The sequence below is a fragment of the Magnolia sinica genome, chromosome 17 (assembly GCF_029962835.1).
Source record: "Magnolia sinica isolate HGM2019 chromosome 17, MsV1, whole genome shotgun sequence".
Lineage (NCBI taxonomy): Eukaryota > Viridiplantae > Streptophyta > Magnoliopsida > Magnoliales > Magnoliaceae > Magnolia > Magnolia sinica.
In genome coordinates, this window is record NC_080589.1 from 51,379,728 (window position 1) to 51,400,232 (window position 20,505).

Consider the following 20,505-nt stretch of genomic DNA (forward strand, 5'->3'; position numbering starts at 1 on the left):
GCTGGGAATGAACTCCCGAAACTTCACCTACATAGGAATGACAATATGAGTGCCAGATTAATAGTCAAAACCGACAACACCATTAATGCTCAAGATATAACTCATCAAAAAGTACCATTGATGCTAAAAATAACTTTAGAAAGCATAAGGCATTATTCAGATAAATGGTCATAAAGGTGAACTTATATTATCACTTACTGACCATTGACACTCAATCATCCGCGGCTCTGATCGACCATCGATGACCGTTGAATAGACTTCTAATCATATCTGTCGATCTATGCATCCAAATGGCGGACTGATCATATTCATATGTAGATCATCATTAGGGCTAATTATCTAACGGTGGGTGTCGACTCCTATGCCTTATAGTAGCCCCCATATGGTAAAAAAATACTCCCCTGGGTCTAGTATAGTAAAAACCCATCTCTTAGGGCCATTTACACCAAACCTAACATGATATAAAGGCCCTATTTGGGCACCCCCTCTCCCCATACGAATTAGCCCTAGGTGGAACAAAGGGAGAGATGAGAGAAACAAGAGAAGGAAGAGAGGAAGAAGAGGAGTGAAGGAGGGTGTCGTTGGTGGAGGAGCCAAGGAAACTTGAAACCTTAGCAAATCTCCTTCCTTTCCCCCACATCCACAACTCCAAGCTCCATTTCCAACTAATCTTATGAAATAACTAGTCCCATTCCATAGATTGGCTTCTCCTACCACAAATTCATATATGGCACATCGAATAACTCATTCCGGTTTGTGAGATATGGTCGTCGCAAGGTGACCCTCCAGGGACTCAGCGTGACCACGCCCGACTAGTGCAACCTATGCCCGACCCTCCAAAGGTTCGGCGTGACCACGCCCCGTAGGTGCAACCTACGCCTGACCTTCTAGGGGCTCGGCATGACCATGCCCAACCGGTGTTGCTTAGGGGTGCACATCGAACCGTTGGATCCGTGTAACCGGACCAGAACCATTGGATCAGTCCGGTTTAGTCCGGTTCTACGATGCTAATGGTCCGGTTCCGGCTCCCAAATTCCCAAAACCGTTGATTACAGATTGGTTCCGGTTTAGGACTCTGTAGAACCGAACCGAACCATGGATCCGAGCATTCGTTTTAAAAAAAATAATAATATAAAACCTCAAAGTTCCCATTTTCCTATACCTTTGTTGCATCTCCTCTCCAAAAACCCAAACCTTAGATCTTACCTTTTTTGAATCTACTCTCCAAAACCCCCAACCCTAGACCTCACCTTCTCATCTTTCCTCTAGGGTTTAAGGTCTTGAATCACAGAAAGATCGGATGTTGTTGCAGATGGATTGGCAAGGGCAAAAGCTATCAAAGTTGTTGATGCAGATCATGCTCATCACCTTTGCTGTAGTCGCATTTGTTGTGGGCTACTCCATCGGTTCTTTCCAGACCATGTTATTAATCTATGCTAGTGGTGTCATTCTGATGACATTGGTCACTGTTCCCAACTGGCCATGGTTCAATCATCATCCGCTGAATTAGTTGGACCCCATTGAAGCGGAACGGAATCCAAAGCCTCTGCCATTGGCTTTGAAGAAGAAACCATCTTCTGAGCATCATCAGAAGTAGGTCTTGAAATGGAACTTGATTTATTGTGGTTTTCAATTTTATGTAAAGTCGTAGATTGAACTCTTGATCTTTAGTTTCTATTTTAGTACTATATGATAGCAGAAAGAAACATCTTCGCAATATTATTCGCTTTAATAATTGGAAAGCATATGAAACAGATAGGTTTTGATATAAAAAAAAATAAAACCGTGGAACCGATCCAGAACCGAACCATTTTTCACAGTCTGGTTCTATGGTGCAAATGGTCCGGTTCCAGTTTCAAAAACTGTGGAACCATTAGGAACAGTTCGGTTCTGGTTTCACCCCAGAACCAGACCAAACCGACCCGTGTGCACCCCTAGCGTTGCCCCTGTCAGAACTTCCTACAATTTTGAGTCAACTTCAAAAATTCATATCTCCTTCATTATAACTCTGATTTATGTGATTTAAAAGCCAAATTAAATCTTAATGAGTATAATTTTATATAAAAATAACAAAAAAAATAAAATAAAAACTATAATATAGTAAATTTTAGGAAGTTTTGCCAACTATCCAAAAATTACTAATTTCAGACAACTGTTACTCCTAGAATTTTAATAATTTATTTACAATTCCAAATGAGATGAAATTTTGTGGTATGACTTTAAACTTAATGATGAAATATTATAAAATTGTTAAAAATAATTCAGTTACCAAACGTATAATAAACCTTATAATTAATAGAGACATTTTGAAATAATACAAAATTCATTGGTTTTGGACAACCGTTACTTCCAGAAATTTTTATAATTTTTCTGCAGCTTAAAATAAAATAAAACTTTGTAAGATAAATGTTAACTTAATTATAGATTACCAAATTTTTTTTGACAAAAATAATTTAGTAACTAAATGTGACAAAGATGTTATGATCAATAGATGGGTTGAAACCAAAAATTTCTGTAACCTCGAGTTGCCAATGAACCAATTGTATTTTTTTTTTTCATATTGGAGTTTTAGTATTTTGTTTCTTTTTAGAAATTACTTCTAACCATGATAGAAATCATCTTCTATGATTAAATTAGATTATATTTAGTATTTTTTTCTACTTCAAATAGTTTCTAGTATGGTTGAACTACAACTCTTGAATAGGGTTGAGTTTGATTGTTTAATACTTTCTAAGTTCATATTTATTGCAAACTTCACTAAAATATTGTAAGTTTTCTTATTTTCTTATGGAATCAAGATTCATACCACATTAAGGAGATGATGTTCTTCCTCTTTCCATTCCCGCGGCCTTTCTAGGGTCACCATCCCTTCAAACCTCTGAAATGTCGTAGAACTTTCGGTTCTTTATTTTTTCTCATTTCACTACTAACCCTCCCAAAACCTCTAAAGAAACCCCCTCCCTCTCCAAATCTCAAACCCATTCTCAAAAACTCATCCAACAACATCCACCTTTAACTCATTTTATTCCATCTCTCCCAAAAACCCATATCTTAATATCCCATCTTCCTTTCCTTCATACTATCCCTTTCTTTCTATTCATTTCACTTCCTCATTTCCAAAGGTCATTCCCAAAATCATTTCCAAAACCCACGCTCATAAGATTAAGATGACAATATACAAAAACATGTTTAGGCCATAGGAAGCCTTCCTAGGAAAATTGTTTCACCATAAGCACCATGAGATATTTAAATCATTAAGTTAGATAATAATTAAAATGAGAACTCTCTTAGACCAAGACCCAAAGGATGACCTTATAAATAGGAGATTTGAACTTTTCGAAGATGGGCATTTCCTAAACGTTTAGGTCAATCAGAGTAAGGAATTATGAGACCATACACTTACGAAGCATTCACAGCTTGACCCAATTCTCAATCCCGGGTGACTACCAAAGGACTCACTGCAACCGAGCAGAAGACCAGGATCCATCAGGATTAGGAAGGGATACAATGAGTTGTCTGCCCTGGTCAGGCAGACAATCGACGTATTGGATCAAAGCCTACCACAACTGTCTTTCCGTATTAGCCCAATCAGAAATACTAAAATATACCACCTTTAGGTAAACTTTATCATCAAATGCTTAGCATAATGATGATGATTTTAACATTTGTTTTCAAACCTCAAAGGTAAAAACTTTGAAGGGGGTAGATCATAATGAGCTAGGCTAGTGTATTTATTATATACCCTAAAACATATATAAATCCAAAACCAACAAAACTTAAAGCAAACGAAATGATAATATCTTTACTTATTACCCTTAGGCAATTTCAGGGACGAAATTATTTTTAAGGGGGGTAGATTGTAACATCCTGGATTTTCACTATTTTGGATTTTCAAAATCCTTAAATTTTTTTAATGTAATTAACTTATATTATCACTTACTGACCATTGACACTCAATGATAGTTTATACATGGGTGGAACCAGTAAAGAACCGCACAAGTCTGCTTAATCAACCGTAGGAAGCCAACGAATCTACCAGATCACTTGAACATCAACTTTAACTCCATGATTTACTCACATAGGACACAAATCTAACTGACCCATTACTAACTAATCAAGACAATCATGACTAAATTAAAGGTCTAACAGAAGCCGAGTCAAATAAGGCCCAAATCTTAAATAATAGACTAAATTAACCTCATTACTTTTTTAGCCTAAAACCGATGGTTTAGAGTAATCATGACAAAATCTCTACTTTCACTACTTATAAATAGGCCACACTATGAACATAGTTAATCCAAACGTTAATCATTTCCCACGAGAAATATCGATACCTAATTCATTACAGAAATGCCCCAATTTTCTGAACGAGCTCTAGACTGCTCGTTGGTGGGCCACTGGTTCTAAAACTATAGAATAATGTCCATCACGGGAGTCGGACCTGGGTACTATCCAGAACCGCTCAATCTGAGCCAAAGGATGTGTGAGGCCCGTATCCTAGACTGTACTGTTCCGTAGGCTTCCGCGGTCCTCCCGGTCGAATTCCGGCGACTCGCGATCTATAATCGACAGTTGCTCGCGACCCTGAGTCGTATCCAATTTTCCAGATTCGGCTTGACCCGAGACCTATACCCTTGCGACCGCACTGTCACTGCGTCTCGCATGCTGAGGCAATACCCAGGCCAGGAGATGTGGGCCTGCATTCAGTTCAAGAAAAACATCGCACGTTGCACATCTCAAGAGAATGTTTCATCAATTATATCAAATGTCATATCAATTCATCAATCAAAGTCAATTACAAGCAACCCATACCCTAGCCTTACCTCTCTCTTACATAAATACCCTGAAGTCAACAAGCACCTTACCTCTCATGTCACTCCACCATCCCTCTCTCCCATCACCTCTCTCTCTCTTATTCTCTCTCTCTCATTTCTTTTGTCTCAAGCTCCATGAGAGCAACCCATGTCCAAGGGAGAGGAGAAAGCTAGGTGTGGCCCACCTCCCTACCACACAATCCCACCATCCAAAGTCCATCTCGATCGTTGAATTGCACCCCTTAGAGCTCTAGATCGCATTGGCAGAAGAAGGAAGAGGAGATCAAAGGTGGGGGATTTTATGTTTTTATTTTGGTGATTTAAGGGCCCACTTATGGTTCGACCCATCTTAATGTGTGCACGGTATAGGGAGGGCCCATAGTGGCGGGGTCCCTCCCCTTCTCACCGATATCTCTCCGTCTCCTTTTCCTTGAATGATGGCCCACCTTATGGTGTGTATCTTACCCACGTTATCCATCCAGTGAGCCATCCATGTTGTCCATCAAGTGGGCCCACATAGGTGGTGAAATCCCACTATAGCGTGTGTGTGGTGGTGTGTGTAGCGGACGCTGCTGCCGGCGTCCAGAGAACGCTGCAGCAAGCAGCATCCCAACACTCTTTGTAGGGAGGAGTGTGGGACCCACAATATTCCCTACCAATGATGCATGTATTTAATCCACACCGTCTACTCTATTTCCCTGATCATTTTAGGCGTTGAGCCGAAAAATGAAACTAATCCAAACCTTTGGTAGGCCACACCATCAAAAATGATATTTTAATGGTGACAAACTGTTAGGGCCCGCGGTGATGTTTCTGCACGTCAGAAAATATTGAATATTGGGCTCATTAGACCCTTCATGAGCAAGAGAATCCAGCCGACGGAGCAAAGTTTCCTAATGTCGGCCCCAACTATAAAATACCTTAGAAAAATAAAAATAAAATAAAATAAATTTAATATAGATGCATCTGACACTGTTGCTTTTAGCGTCCAGAGGACGTTGCAACAAGCAGCGTCCTGCTGTTTGTACTCATGGGCAGGGAGAGTGGGCCCCACCTCATGCCTCCACCGTGATGCGTGTGGAGCATCCACACCATCCATTTGATGGGTCCCCTTTATTTATGGGGTGTCTCCAAAAATCAGCCGTAAACAGAACTTAGGTGGCCCACATCATCTACAACCTTGTGAAGACATGCTAAGCCATATAAAAGCACTTATTGGGCCCACCTGAAATTTGGATGCTCCTAAAACTTGGTCTGACCCATTAACCAAGTGGGACACACTGAATGGATGGGCTAGATTTGTGACTCATAGCTAGGTGGGCCCTAATGAACTTGGGACCCACCTTGGGAAACAGTTTGGCTGAGGTACTTCACACCAGCAGTAGCTGCGGTATCGTCAGTAGGTTTTGTGGGACCCACCTTGATGATGTGTAAACTCCACACCGTCCACCTGATGGCATTGCAGAGTGGATGAGATAGATCTAAATCTCAAGTGGGCCCAGCAGCCATAACTGTTGTACTACAGTCAGCAATCCTGTGGGGCCTGACCATGATGTATGTGCTTTCATCCACACCATCCAGACCTCTGGACGGTGCTGGACAGGTTTGGACAGTTCTATGGACTGCCATGATGTATGTCTTGATTCAGACCGTCCATGTGGACCCCACCTCCTATCGGCTGCTGGATGGACGTCAGTAGTTCTTTGGGCCCACATGATATATGTGTTTTACCTATCCCGCTGTCCACGGGATGGGGACCCCGCCTCATACATGTGTTGTATCCACCGTCCAGATCCCTGGACGGTGGGGCCCACTTTGATATATGTATGGCACCCACCTGCCATGTGTATGGGGCCAGCCATGATATATGTGCTTTATTTCCACATCGTCCAGTGGTCTAGACGGTGGCGACTACCTTGATGTATGTGTTTTATAACCACATCGTCTGTCCATTTTGCTAGCCGTAGGCCCACATGTGATGTGTATTTGAGGCCCACCATGATGTATATTTGCGGCCCACCTATTTTGACATTAGCCAGTTCTGTGGGACCCAATAATGATGTATTTATTCCATTCATACCATCCAGATGGTGCTGGACAGTGCTTGACAGTACTGGACAGTGGTTGGATGGTGGATGGTGCAGATTTACATAGACAATGTTTGGATGGTGCTGGTTTACATGGGAAGTGTTTGGATGGTGCTGATCTACATAGGCAATGTTTGGATGGTGCTGGTTTACATGGGAAGGTTTTGGATGGTGCTGATCTACATAGGCAATGTTTGGATGGTACTGATTTACCTGGTCAATGTTTGGACAGTGCTGATCATCATTAGTGGGCCATGTGCCCCATGGAATGATAGTGTACAGTGATGCACATGTGACACCTATAACTATTAAAATGATTTTTGGTGTGGTCCAAGTCTACTTGAGGTCCATGTGCAGGGCCCACTTAATGTATATGAGAACCTTATGTAGGGCCCACATGCTACATATTTGAGGCCCATGTGTATGGCCCACCTATTATGTATTTGAAGCCCATGGGTTGTGGTCCGTTGTGATGTATTCGAGGCCTATGGGTAAGGCCTGATGTGATGTATTTATGGCCCATACGATGAGGCCCGTTGAGATGTATTTCCAACCCATTCGACTTAGCCCATTTGAATCGGCCCATTGATTCAGCCCATTTGAATTAGCCCATTGACTTGGCCCATTTGTATCAACCCATTCGACTTAGCCCATTTCAATCAGCCCATTGATTCTGCCCATTTGAATCGGCCCATTGACTATGCCCATTTGTATCGGCCCATTTGACTTAGCCCATTTCAATCGGCCCATTGACTTGGCCTATTTGTCTCAGCCCATTCGACTTAGCCCATTTGAATCGGCCCATTGATTCAGCCCATTTGAATTAGCCCATTGACACGGCCCATTTGTATCAGCTCATTCAACTTAGCCCATTTGAATCGGACCATTGATTCAGCCCATTTGAATTGGCCCATTGACTCGGCCCATTCGACTTAGCCCATTTGAATCGGTCCACTGATTCAACCCATTTGAATTGGCCCATTAACTCGACTCATTCGACTTAGCATATTTGAATCGACCCGTTGATTCAGCCCATTTGAATTGGCCCATTGACTTGGCCCATTTGTATCGGCCTATTTGACTTGGCCCATTTGATTCGACCCATTTACTCGGCCCATTTTTATCGGCCCATTTGATTGGCTCAATTGATTTGGCCCACTTATACCGACCTATTTGATTTGACCCGTTGATACGGCCCGATGTTATATACATTGGCCCATGAGTGAGGTCCAATGTGATGTGTATATGCCCCATAAGCGAGGCCCATAATGATGTGTATATGCCCTATAAGCGCCATAATGATGTGTATTAGACCTTTGTATGAGGCCACGGACCCATTATACGATTGACCTTATGAGCGTCATTCCTTGGAAGCGATGTTGGTTAAAAGTCCACATTGATGGGCAATAATGGTTGGACGTCCACATTGTGACCTTCCCTTAGGCCGATTATCGAGATCGATTTTGATTTTCGTGGCCAATTGCCGATTAGCGATCGAGGCTGATTATCGTGACCGGTTGCCGATACCGATCATCGAGGTTGATTATCGATCGATTCCGATTGTTATGGCCGATTGTCGATTCCAATCATCAAGGCCGATTATTGATTATTATGGCCGATTGTCGATACCGATTATTGAGGTCGATTATCGATCGATTCCGATTGTTGTGGCCGATTACCGATTCCGATTATTGAGGCCGATTATCAATCGATTCCGATTGTTGTGGCCGATTGCCGATTTTGATTATTGAGGCCGATTATCGATCGATTCTGATTATTGTAGCTGATTGCCAATTTCAATTATCGAGGCCAATTGTCAAGGCCCAATTGATGTATATTCGGTCATATTTAAGGCCCGTTGTGATGTGTATTCAGCCCGTGTTTAAGGCCTAATATGATGTATATGAGGCCTATGTGATGAGCCCATTGTGATACATTGAGGGTCATGCAATGGTGCCCATTGTAATGTATATTAGGCCCATGTAAAAGGCCCATCGTGCTGTGTTTTAAGCTCTTGAGTGAGGCCCATGGTGTTGTATATTTAGCCCTTGTGTGAGGCCATGGGCCCACTATATGTTAGGCTCTATGTGGGTCATTCCTTAGGGGCAATGTTGGTTAAATGTCCATATTGTTGAGGCTGATTGTTGATGCTAGTTATTAATACCGATTACGAGTATGTGACAGCATAGCATCATGATACATGCCCATACGCATTATCTGCATGTTTGTTATGAGATGTGGTTGACCATTGCATATGTCATTAAGTAGGTTGTTATGAGACTCCCTGATAGGTGGAGGTTATCTCACCTGAGTGCACGGTATGCGCAAGATTGATGCATTACTAGATTGTATACTCATGCATCTTGCATTGTGTGTTGTGACTACTGTACGCCCCAGCGATATCAGGGCCATAGCCTCCACAAGCATATCATTGATGGCCAGATGAGACACCAGAAATATTTAGTTCTAGCATACGGGCGCCATAGATGTCCCTGGGTTAAAATCTCTAAACCTCCCTGGCTAGAAGACGCCCCAACATCGAGACCGAGTAGATATATATGAGTGTATGAGGACCGAATACCAGGAGGCCGTGTCTTCCACTGTGTCATGGTCGGTTGGGAGGGGGTGTGGCCTTACCCGCCTGAGGGTAGGGGGTATAGCTAGGCTGAGTTTGACTAGCTCGTAAATGGGTCCGCTATCGACGTGTTGGGTAGATATTAACTAACTATTGGCCAGGCAGATGGTGAGGTCTCTTTCACTTACATGGTCACACGTCAGTGGGCGGTGGTTGCATCTAGAGTGTACTAGACCCTAGTAATGATCCCAGAGAGGAACCATATTAATTTGTGGACTTATCGAGTAGGAGTTGTATACTCATTCATTCATTCATTCACTATCCACTCGGGCTGGTGGTGCGTAACTATTTGTTACATTTACCTCTGTAATGGCCAGGATTTCGGTTAGGGCGCACGACTAACCTGAGATCAAGAGTTTACCACATTGAGTCTGACTATCCAAATTTAGGTATAGGACTGGTTTGGATAGAATTTCCTTGTGATGGACCCCATAACCTGCGATACTACATACTATTATCCCGACTTCACTCCATCTTGGTCATTTCATTCGCACCGCATATTGCATTGCATCCGCTACATTTAGTATTTTGGGTTGCCATGTTTCTACATTTATAAGGCCTAAATACGGCTGACGGCATTCGTGGACTCATCAGGATTTGCATATTACTTTACATCCTTAGTATATGATATTGGCTGCTTACGTTTTTGCATCGTATAGCCTTGGTACAGCTGATAACATTCATGGATTTACCAGTATGTTTCTGCTTACTCTGATATTGTATGACTTATCAGATTATCAGTATTTTTGCTTACTCTAATATCTATGTACTTGTCACTTACCTTGAGCACACACTTTCATCACCCACTAAGCTTTCTATAAGCTTATGTACGATATATGCGTGCAGGTGGCATTAGGTTGCAGCAACGTTAAGCTTAGAGCATGCAGCGGACCTCTAGAGCTTTGATTTTGTCATATGTATTTCCATTTCAGCACTGTATTCAAATGTTTATATTAGTGGATATGTTATGATGATGTTGCCTTTGTGATTTGGGTAAGCTTGTGGTTATGCTTATTACGAGTTAAATGTAAGTTGAAAAATCTTCCTTGCAGGATCCCAGGATTGAAATCTGGCATATGGACGTTGGGAGCCGAGAATGCTGTACTACGGAGGCTGTCAGCACCGAATTCGGTGATCGAAAATTTTATGAGTCCGGTTTCTGAGTTTGGGGCGTGACAGGACGAGTGCATGAGAAGTGCAAATACCCTATGGGAAGAAGCTGAAACTTAAGTAAATTGGGTCATCCACTCTTATACAAAGTTGAGAATTTCAGACCGTCGGTTTACGACCAAACTTCACACGTGGAGTAAGGATATTTCCCTACTCATATTTGTATAGTCGTGGCCCCGATCGACCATCCGTGACCGTTGAACAGACTTCTAATCATATCTGTCGATCGGCGCATCCAAATGGCGGGTCGATCATATCTCTACGTAGATCATCATTAGGGCCAATTATCCAACGATGGGTGTCGACTCCTATGCCCCATAGTGGCCCTCAATGGTAAAAAAAATACTTTCCTAGGGCTAGTATAGTAAAAATGTAAGGCCCGTATCCTAGACCGTATCATTCTGTTGGCTTCCGCGGTCCTCCCGGTTAAATTTCGGTGACCCTCGACTTGTATCCGATGTTTGCGCATGATTCTAAGTCGAGTCCTGCATATCAGAGTCGGCTCGACTCGAAACTTGTATCATTGCGACCGCGGCGACAATGCCGCATCTTGCGCGCCGAGGTGAGACCCAGGCCAGGAGATATGGGCCCGCGTTCAGTTCGAGGAAAACGCCGCACGTTACGAATTTCGAGAGAATCTCTATGACACGTCACATCAATCAATCAATGTATAAATCAAGTACATTCCATCACAAGCCATCACTCACCCATAACCCTTTCTTCACTAAGTCAACAATACCCATGCTTAACCATCCCCTTTTACCAAAAGTCAAAAGAAACCATACCCTCCATCCCATCTCCCTTACAACAACCCATTTTCTCTCTCATTTTTTTCTCACTCCTTCCCAACCACCAAGGGAGCATCCAACGTCCAAGTAAGAGAGCTCCATGAGAGAAGCTTTGTGTAGCCCACTCCCTACCACTCAATCCGACCCTTCAGAGCCGATCTCAACCGTTAAAATCCACCCCTTGGAGCTCTAGATTGCATCATTGGAAGGAGGAGTCCAAGAAGATCAAAAGTGGGTGGTCAGCCGTTGATTTCAATTTTTTTAGGGCCTACTTGTTGTGGGACCCACTTGATGTATGCATTGTATTGGGAGGGTCCAATAGTGGCGGGGTCCCTCCCCTTTACGTTTTTCTCTCTCTCCCTTATGATGGTGTGGGCCCCACCAATATATGTGTTATACCTACTCCGCGGATGGTGTGACCCGCCATATTGCATGTGATGACCCTCAACATCCACCGTTGGGGCGGTGGGAATCCCACCCGCTGGCTACCCTGGTCCATAGCTCAAGTGGTAGGCTAAGTGAAAGATACCTCGTATCAACACTGAGGTCTTGGTTTTGACCCCTACTGGAGGTGGCTAATAGTGTATTGTGTGTATCATCAGCCATTTAGCCCCACGTGTGACCCACTTGAGCAACGGATTGGCTGGTGGCCGTCGGTTTGTGGGCCCCACCTTATCTGATGTATGAATTCTGCCCTCACCGTCCATAAAGGATGGTGGGATCTCACATGGTTTGCATCTAGTACGCTGGACACTTGCTGGCCTAACATTAATAAATATTAGTATTATAATATATAGTAAATATTAATATAATAATATACATAATATTATATGGTGGGCCCCACGTGGGACCCACCGTGATATATGTACTTCACCTGCTGCGTCAGCAGCCGTGGGACCCACCTTTATCAGAGGTGATCTGCACCGTGAATCTGGACGGTGGCAGCCACTCCCTCCTTTTAGGTATAATGTGTGTGTGTGTGTGTGTGTGTGTGTATATATATATATATATATATATATAATATTATATTATATTATATTTGATTATATAATATATGATATTATATTATACAGTATAATGCATTGCAGGTGGGCCACGTGTGTGGGACCCACCTGACGAACGGTTTGGATGGAATATGTATAGCCGGTGGGCCACGTGGTGGGAGTCATCTGGCTGAACGGATTGGCTAGTGTACCTTACACATCAGTAATCTATGTGGGACCCACCACACGTGACGTATGGGTCTTATCCACACCGTCCATCCAAGGTGAGGACCCACCATTCTGCACGTGTTGTATCCCACCGTCCATCTGAGGACGTGGGATCCACCGTGATCTAAGCGTTTTATCCACGCTACTGGCCCCCACGTGGGACCCGCCTGTTGATTGGAAGCAGGTTGGCTGCCGTACCTCACACCAGCATGCAGCTGGTATGATTGAAGTCAGTAAGCTCTGATGGGCCACACCTTGATGTACCTGGTGTATCTGCACCGTCCAGCAGGTCTGGACGGTGGGCCACACCTTGATGTATTTATTATATCCACATGGTCTATCCCTGAACGTGGGTCCCACCTTGATTACATGTATTTTATATTCACACCATCCATGAGCCAGGACGGTGGAATCCCTGTGATGTATGTGCTTTATTCACACTGTCCATCCAGGCCGTTCATCTAGACGGTGGCCTGACCATACACACCTGCTGTATAGCTGCTGCCCTTGGACGTCAGCAAGTTTTGTGGGACCCACCTCTGAAGTACTTTCCATCGATGCCATCCATCTGTATTCCATCAGCAAGTTCTGTGGGCCAATCATGAGGCATGTGTATATTCAGACCGTCCATCCATTGGACGTGGACCCCACCATGGCAAGGAGTGGGGCCCACCTTGAGTTGATGTGTTTTGCATCCACACCGTCTGTACATGGACGGTGCTGTGGGGTGAACCCTGTCTGTATGAGGCCTGCCTTGATGAACGTGTTGTATTCACACCGTCTGTCCATTTTGATGGACATATGGCCCACCTTGATGCATGTATTTTAGCCATGCCGTCCATCTGTTTCATCTACACCGTACCCAGCCTCGTGGGACACATGATATAGGTGTTGTGCGTCCATGTTATTCATTTGGTGGGCCCATTTGGAAGGTGGAAGCCCACTTGCTGGCCGTGCAGGGCCCACCCAATATGATGTAATTAGGCCCATTGATGCGGCCCACTTGATGTTTATGAGGCCTGTTGGTGCGGCCCATTAATATGGCCCACTTGAGGTTTATGAGACCCATTGGTGCGGCCCATTAATACGGCCCACTTGAGGTTTATGAAGCCTGTTGGTGCGGCCCACTTGATGTATACGAGGCCCATTGTGATATATTTCCGGCCCATTTGGCAAGGCTCATTGTGATGTATTCAAGGCCCATGGTTGAGGCCCAGTGCGATGTATGTATCGCCCGTTAAGTTGTGTATGAATCCATTGTGTGGGTCATTCCTTGGGGGCAATGTCGGTTAAATGGCCACATCGTTGGGCAATGATGGTTTAATGTCCACATTATGACCTTCCCTTATGCCTTATTTGGCCGATCCCGATTGTCGTGACCGATTTGTCGATTTTGATTATCGATCGATCCGATTTTCATGACCGATTTGCTGATTCTGATTATCGATCGATCTCGATTATCGTAACCGATTACCGACTCCGATTGCCATGACCAATTTGCCGATTCTGATTATCGATCGATCCAATTGTCGTGACCGATTTGCCGATTCTGATTATCGATCAATCCCGATTGTCGTGACCGATTACCGACTCCGATTGTCGTGACCGATTTGTCGACTCTGATTATTGATCGATCCCGATTGTCGCAGCCGATTACCGACTCCGATTGTCATGACCGATTTGCCGAATCTGATTATTGATCGATCCCGATTGTCGTGACTGATAACTAACTCTGATTGTCGTGACCAATTTGTCGATTCTGATTATCGATCGATCCGATTGTCGTGACCGATTTGCCGATTCTGATTATCGATCAATCTCAATTGTCATGACCGATTACCGACTCCGATTGTCGCGACCGATTTGCCGACTTTGATTATTGATTGATCCCAATTGTCGTGACCGATTACCGATCCCGATTGACATGACCGATTTGCTGATTTTGATTATCAATCGATCCGATTGTCGTAACCGATTTGCCGACTCTAGTTATCGATTGATCCCGATTGTCATGACCGATTGCCGATTCTGATTGAGCGAGGCTGATTCCGATTGTCAAGGCCGATTTCATTTGTCGAGGCCGATTGTCGAGATCTATACGATGTATATGCGACTCGCAGTTGAGGCCCATTGTGATATATATTCGGCATGTGTTTTAAGCCTAATGTGATGAATATGAGGCCTACGTGATGAGGCCTATTGTGATGCATTTAAGGGTCAGACGATGGAGCCCATTGTGATGTATGTTAGGCCCATGTGAAAGGTCCATCGTGGTGTGTATTACGCTATTGAGAGGGACCCATGGTGTTGTATGTTTGGCCCTAGTGTGAGGCCATGGGACCACCATTCCTTGGGGGATAATGTTGGTTAAATGTCCACATTGTTGTGATTGATGGTCGATACCGATTATGAATATGTGACAGCATAACATCATGATATATGCCCATACGCATCATCTGTATGTTAGTTATGAAATGTGATTGATCATTGCATATGTCATTGAGCATGTTGTTACGAGACTCCCTGATAAGCGGAGGTTATCTCACTTGAGCACGCGGTATACGCAGGATTGATGCATGACTGGATTGTATGACTCATGCATTTCACATTATAATTACTGTACGCCCTAGCGACATCAGGGCCATAGCCTCTACAGGCATATCGTGGATGACCAAATGGGACACCGAAAATGTTTGGTTCTAGCATACGGGCGTCATAGATGTCCCTGGGTGAAAATTTCTAAACTTCCGTGGCCAGGAGACGCCCCAACGTCGAGACCGAGTAGATATATGAGCGCATGAGGGCCGTATACCAGCAGGCCGCGTCTCCCACGGTGTCGTGGTCGGTTGGGAAGGGGTGTGACCTTACCCAACTGAGTGAGGGGGCAATGTCTAGGTTGAGTTTGACCAGCTTGAAGAATGGGTCCGCTATTGACGAGCCAAGCCCGATATTGGCAGGTGGATAGTGAGGTCTCTTCCACTTACTCAGTTATGCGCTCGGATAGGGGTGGCAAGTTGGCGTAGAGTGTAATAGACCCCGGTGATGATCCCAAGGATGAACTGTACTGATATGTGGATTTAGTGAGCAGGAGTTGCATACTCATTCATGCATTCATTCATTCACTATCCACTCGGGTTGGTGGTGCGCAACTAGTTGTTACGTGTGCCTTCGCAATGGCCAGGATTTCAGTTGGGGCACGCGACTAACCTGAGATCAAGAGTTTACCACATTGAGTCTGACTATCCAAATTTAGGTATGGGACTGGTTTGGATAGAAGTCCCTTGTGATGGACCCCATAGCCTGCGATACTACGTACTACTATCTCAACTTCACACTCCAGTATGGTCATTCCACTCGCACCACATATTGCATTACATCCGCGGCATACGACATTTTGGGTTTCTGTGTTTCTGCATTTATATGGTCTAAATACGGCTGACGTATTTGTGAACACATAAGGAATTATACATTACATTGCATTCTCGACATTTGATATTTAGCTCTTTATGACTCCTTATTTGCATAGCTATTATATATTGCGTATTCTGATATTGATTGACTCATGGACTTGTCCGTATTTCCACTTACTCTGTTATCGTATGATCTATGATCTTGTTAGTATTTATGTTTACTCTGATAATTCCTGCTCTTGTCAATATTTCTACTTACTCAGATAATTCATGATCTTGCTAGTATCTCTGCTTATTCCGATATTGTATGATTTACGGATTACCAGTATTTTCAGTTTGTATGATAATAGCATTGTATTGAATACTTGGCATTTACCTTCTACACACACTTACACCATCCTCTAAGCTTTCTATAAGCTTATGCATAATAGATGCGTGCAGGTGATGTTAGGTTGCAGCAGAGTTGAGCTTGGAACATGCAGCGATCCTCTGGAGCTTGATTTTTGATTTATGTATTTTCTTTTTCAACATTGTACTCAAATGGTTATATTAGTGGATATGTGATGATGATGTTGCCTTTGTGAATTGGGTAATCTTGTGGTTATGCTTATTGCGAGTTAAATGTATATAAATAAATTTAAAAAAAAATCCTCCTTGTAGAATCCCAGGATTGGAGTCTGGCATATGGACGCTAGGAGCCGAGAATGGGGTACTACGGAGGCTGTCAGCACCGAATTCGGCGATCGGAATTTCTGTGAATCCGATTTCTGGATTTGGGGTGTGACAAAAAACCCATCCCTTAGGGCCATTTACACCAAACCTGACACTCTATAAAGGCCCTATTTGAACACCCCCTCTCCCCATACGAATTACCCCTAGGTGGAACAAAGGGAGAGATGAGAGAAAAAGAAGAAGGAAGAGAGGAAGAAGAGAGTGAAGGAGGGTGTCGTTGGTGGAGGAGCCAAGGAAACTTGGAACCTTAGCAAATCTCCTTCCTTTCTCCCACATTCACAACTCTAAGCTCCATTTCCAACCAATTGGGGAGGTAAACACCCATTTTTTTTGTAATCTTTTGTGTTGAACTAGGATTTGCATGTAATCCTAATATGCAAGGTTCATTTGACTTAGGATCTCTACGAATCCACCCGTGAGCTTGGCAACCCTAGATCGTTTCCCAGAACTCTCAACGACTCATAGGTGTAGACTATTATTCTTAAGTGGTCTAGCACCAATTTTAATATGAATCTAATGATTTTTCTTGTTGGATGATGTATTTGGGTAATATAGAGAAACCTAGACAAGACTTTATACTTTAGGTCCTCCCCAAATCAATATGGAATGCTTATGAAATGTTTGATGTTTTTTAACATGATTGGGTATGCATTTGATGATTGCTTGTATATTCCTTGCTTAATGTTTGTATGATGTTTCCTCATAACAAGTTTGATGCACTAACCCTTGTGTATTTTGTACTATGAGATATATGAAATACTTGGCTTCCTCACTAACCCAAACAACACACATGCACATTTATTTCATAATATTGTTAGCATTTGCGTTGTAGAAAAATCTGAATTTTATGTTTGGAAATATGAATGCATGATGTTGCTTATGTTAATAGATCAACTCTGATTGTTGAAGCATTATTGGATACCATCAAACCCCTGGGTTGGTCAGGAATCTAAGGAGAGAGACAGTGGTCCCGTTGGTAGGACTATCCTGAGGCTAAACCCGTGGATTTGGGCGGGTGCGTATGGGCGACAATAGTTGGACTACATGGGTCGCTTGTACCCGATGTCGTCTGACACGTACTCGCCTGAACTCGTGGGGTCTAGTCCATGTACTGACCAACCATGTTTGTTAACCATGTTTGCCCACACCTGTATAGAACCTGGAACACCCTTCAACCATTGGAGCCCATTAACAACCATTCGAAACTGATCTACTGAATTGAGAGCCGGGCATGGTGGAATGGGACACTATGCCTGAGCTGTCAGCCTACACTGGGGTGACGAGCCTCCCCGTAGTGACCGCGAGTGATCTCACATTTCAGCAGCCCCCATTTGTTTAAAGTCGGGGATGAGAAAACCTGACGGGATCAAGGACCGTGGGTCTTGGCCTCACACGTTGGGGGGCCTTGACCTCACAACTAGTTTAGGGCATTGACATTGTGGGATGTACTAGTTTCCCAAATCTGTCGTTTAAATGAACTTAAATAAAATCCTGGCTAACACGATCATGACCGCATCGCATTAGTTAGGTTAGCGACTCAGCAGTTGAGGTCGCAATGAGGGTGGTGGGTCATACACGATCATTAGATAGAGTTGTTCGAGGGAGTGTTATTGCGAGAGCATGCATCATATCATAATACATGCACATGCATAAACAAGACTAGTTAGGATTTTATGAATGTATTACCTTTTGTTAAATTTATAATATAATTGATGTTTGTCTAACTTAAGACTAATAGCACCCACTTAGTTAATCACTCACTCCCAACCAGGCCCTTCAGTAGATGCAGGTGACACAGACTACGAGGAGCAGGGCGACGAGAGTCTGGATGTGAAGGACGAGTTGTCCTATTTCTAGTTGATGGGCGACTCGCCCTAGTTTCGTGGGCAGACTTGGATTGCTAAGTAGGGGACTTGTCGAATCATTCTTTTGGACATACCATTTTTGTACTTTTATTGGGCAATGCCTTATGCGACCCATAGTTATAATTTTTGGACTTGTAAACATTTAGCTTTTTCCATTACAGTAGACTAGCAGTGAATTGTCATTCATGTTTCAAGTAATTCCATATTATGTATTTAAACCTGATTAATCATAAAACAATAAATTGATTATAAATAATACCCGGGAACTTAGGAGTCTAGTGTATGCACGACCCCCAATTTTTAGGGCGTTACAGCTCATTTAAGTTACATGAGTAAGTGGGACATGAAGGTACTATCTGATCGTTATTTGATTCCATCTTTTAAAATTTCTGATTTAGATATATGCGAGCATTGTATATATGGTAAACAAACTAGATTATCTTTTAAATTTGAAAAACATGTATGTAAATGAGTACTTGATTATCTGCACTTTAATATATGGGCGCCAACGCCAGAAGTTTCCATTGGGGGTCGTCATAGTTTGTTTCATTTATTGATGACTACTCTCGAAAAGTTTGGGTTTACTTCATGAAACTTAAATCCAAAGTTTTCACCATATTCAAACAATGAAAGGTAATGGTGAAAAAACAGTCAAGACAAAAAATAAAGGTTTTAAGGACTTACAATGGTGGAGAATTTACTTCCACTGATTTTAATAAATTTTACAAAGATGAAGGGATTATTAGTCAAAACACGGTACGCCGCACGCCCGAACAAAACGGTGTGGCTGAGTGGATGAATCGAACTCTCTTGGAGAGGGCCCAATGCATGTTAAGAAATGTTGCGTTGGGCAATGACACTGAGGCCGTTAACACGGCTTGCTATTTAGTGGACCGGTCTCCTTTTACGACAATTGAATATAAAATTCCAGAGGAAGTATGGAGCGGTAATAAGATGGACTACTCAGATTTGCGCATATTTGGTTTTGAGGCTTACTCTCATGTACCATCAGTTGAGAGAGATAAATAAACCATAGAGGCAATAAGTACATCTTTGTTAGCTATGGTGTTGGTGTGAAATATTGCAGGTTATTCGACAAGGTCACACACAAAGTTATCATTAGCCGTAATGTCAGATTTGATGAAAGCTCCCTATTCCACAAGAATGATCAAGAGGAGCAAGAGGAACCAGAAAGGTTGATCGTATACATCCAGATTGACACAAATGATACTCAAGCAGAGACAAATGCAAAGACAGAAGTACATGAGAAGGTGGAGCAGTCACCTATAGAAGAAACCCACCGCGTGATCGCAGATTACCGGTAATATACAAAGACGATTCTAATATTACATATGCCCTCATTACAGATGAGGAGACCCGTCTACTATTTAGGAGGCTCTTAATGAACCCGGTGCAGACAAGTGTAAGGCAACTATGGATGATAAGATGGACTCATTGCACAAAAACAACACATGGGAGCTAGTGGAGCTTTCAGTGGGCCGAAAAGCGATCGAATGCAAGTGGTTATTCAAAAGGAAACATAACAGATACAAAGTAAGGCTAGTAGCGAAGGGGTATATTTAAAGAGAAGGAATTGATTTTACAGAGATATTCGCGCCAGTGGTTAAGCAAGTATCTATCAGATTCGTGTTGGGACTGGTTGCTGAATATGATCTCGAGCTGGAATAGATGGATGTCAAGATTGCAATCTTGCACGTGGAGTTAGAAAAGCAGATTTATATGAAGCAACTAGAGGGCTACGAAGTTAAAAGGGCAGAGAAAAATGTTTACAG

The 20,505-nt window shown here is 43.1% G+C and overlaps 1 pseudogene; it reads left to right on the forward strand.

Annotated features, from left to right (window-relative positions):
• The first annotated feature begins 1,151 nt into the window (after positions 1 to 1,151).
• Positions 1,152 to 1,661, forward strand: LOC131230825 (signal peptidase complex subunit 1-like; annotated as a pseudogene).
• The last annotated feature ends 18,844 nt before the right edge of the window (positions 1,662 to 20,505 follow it).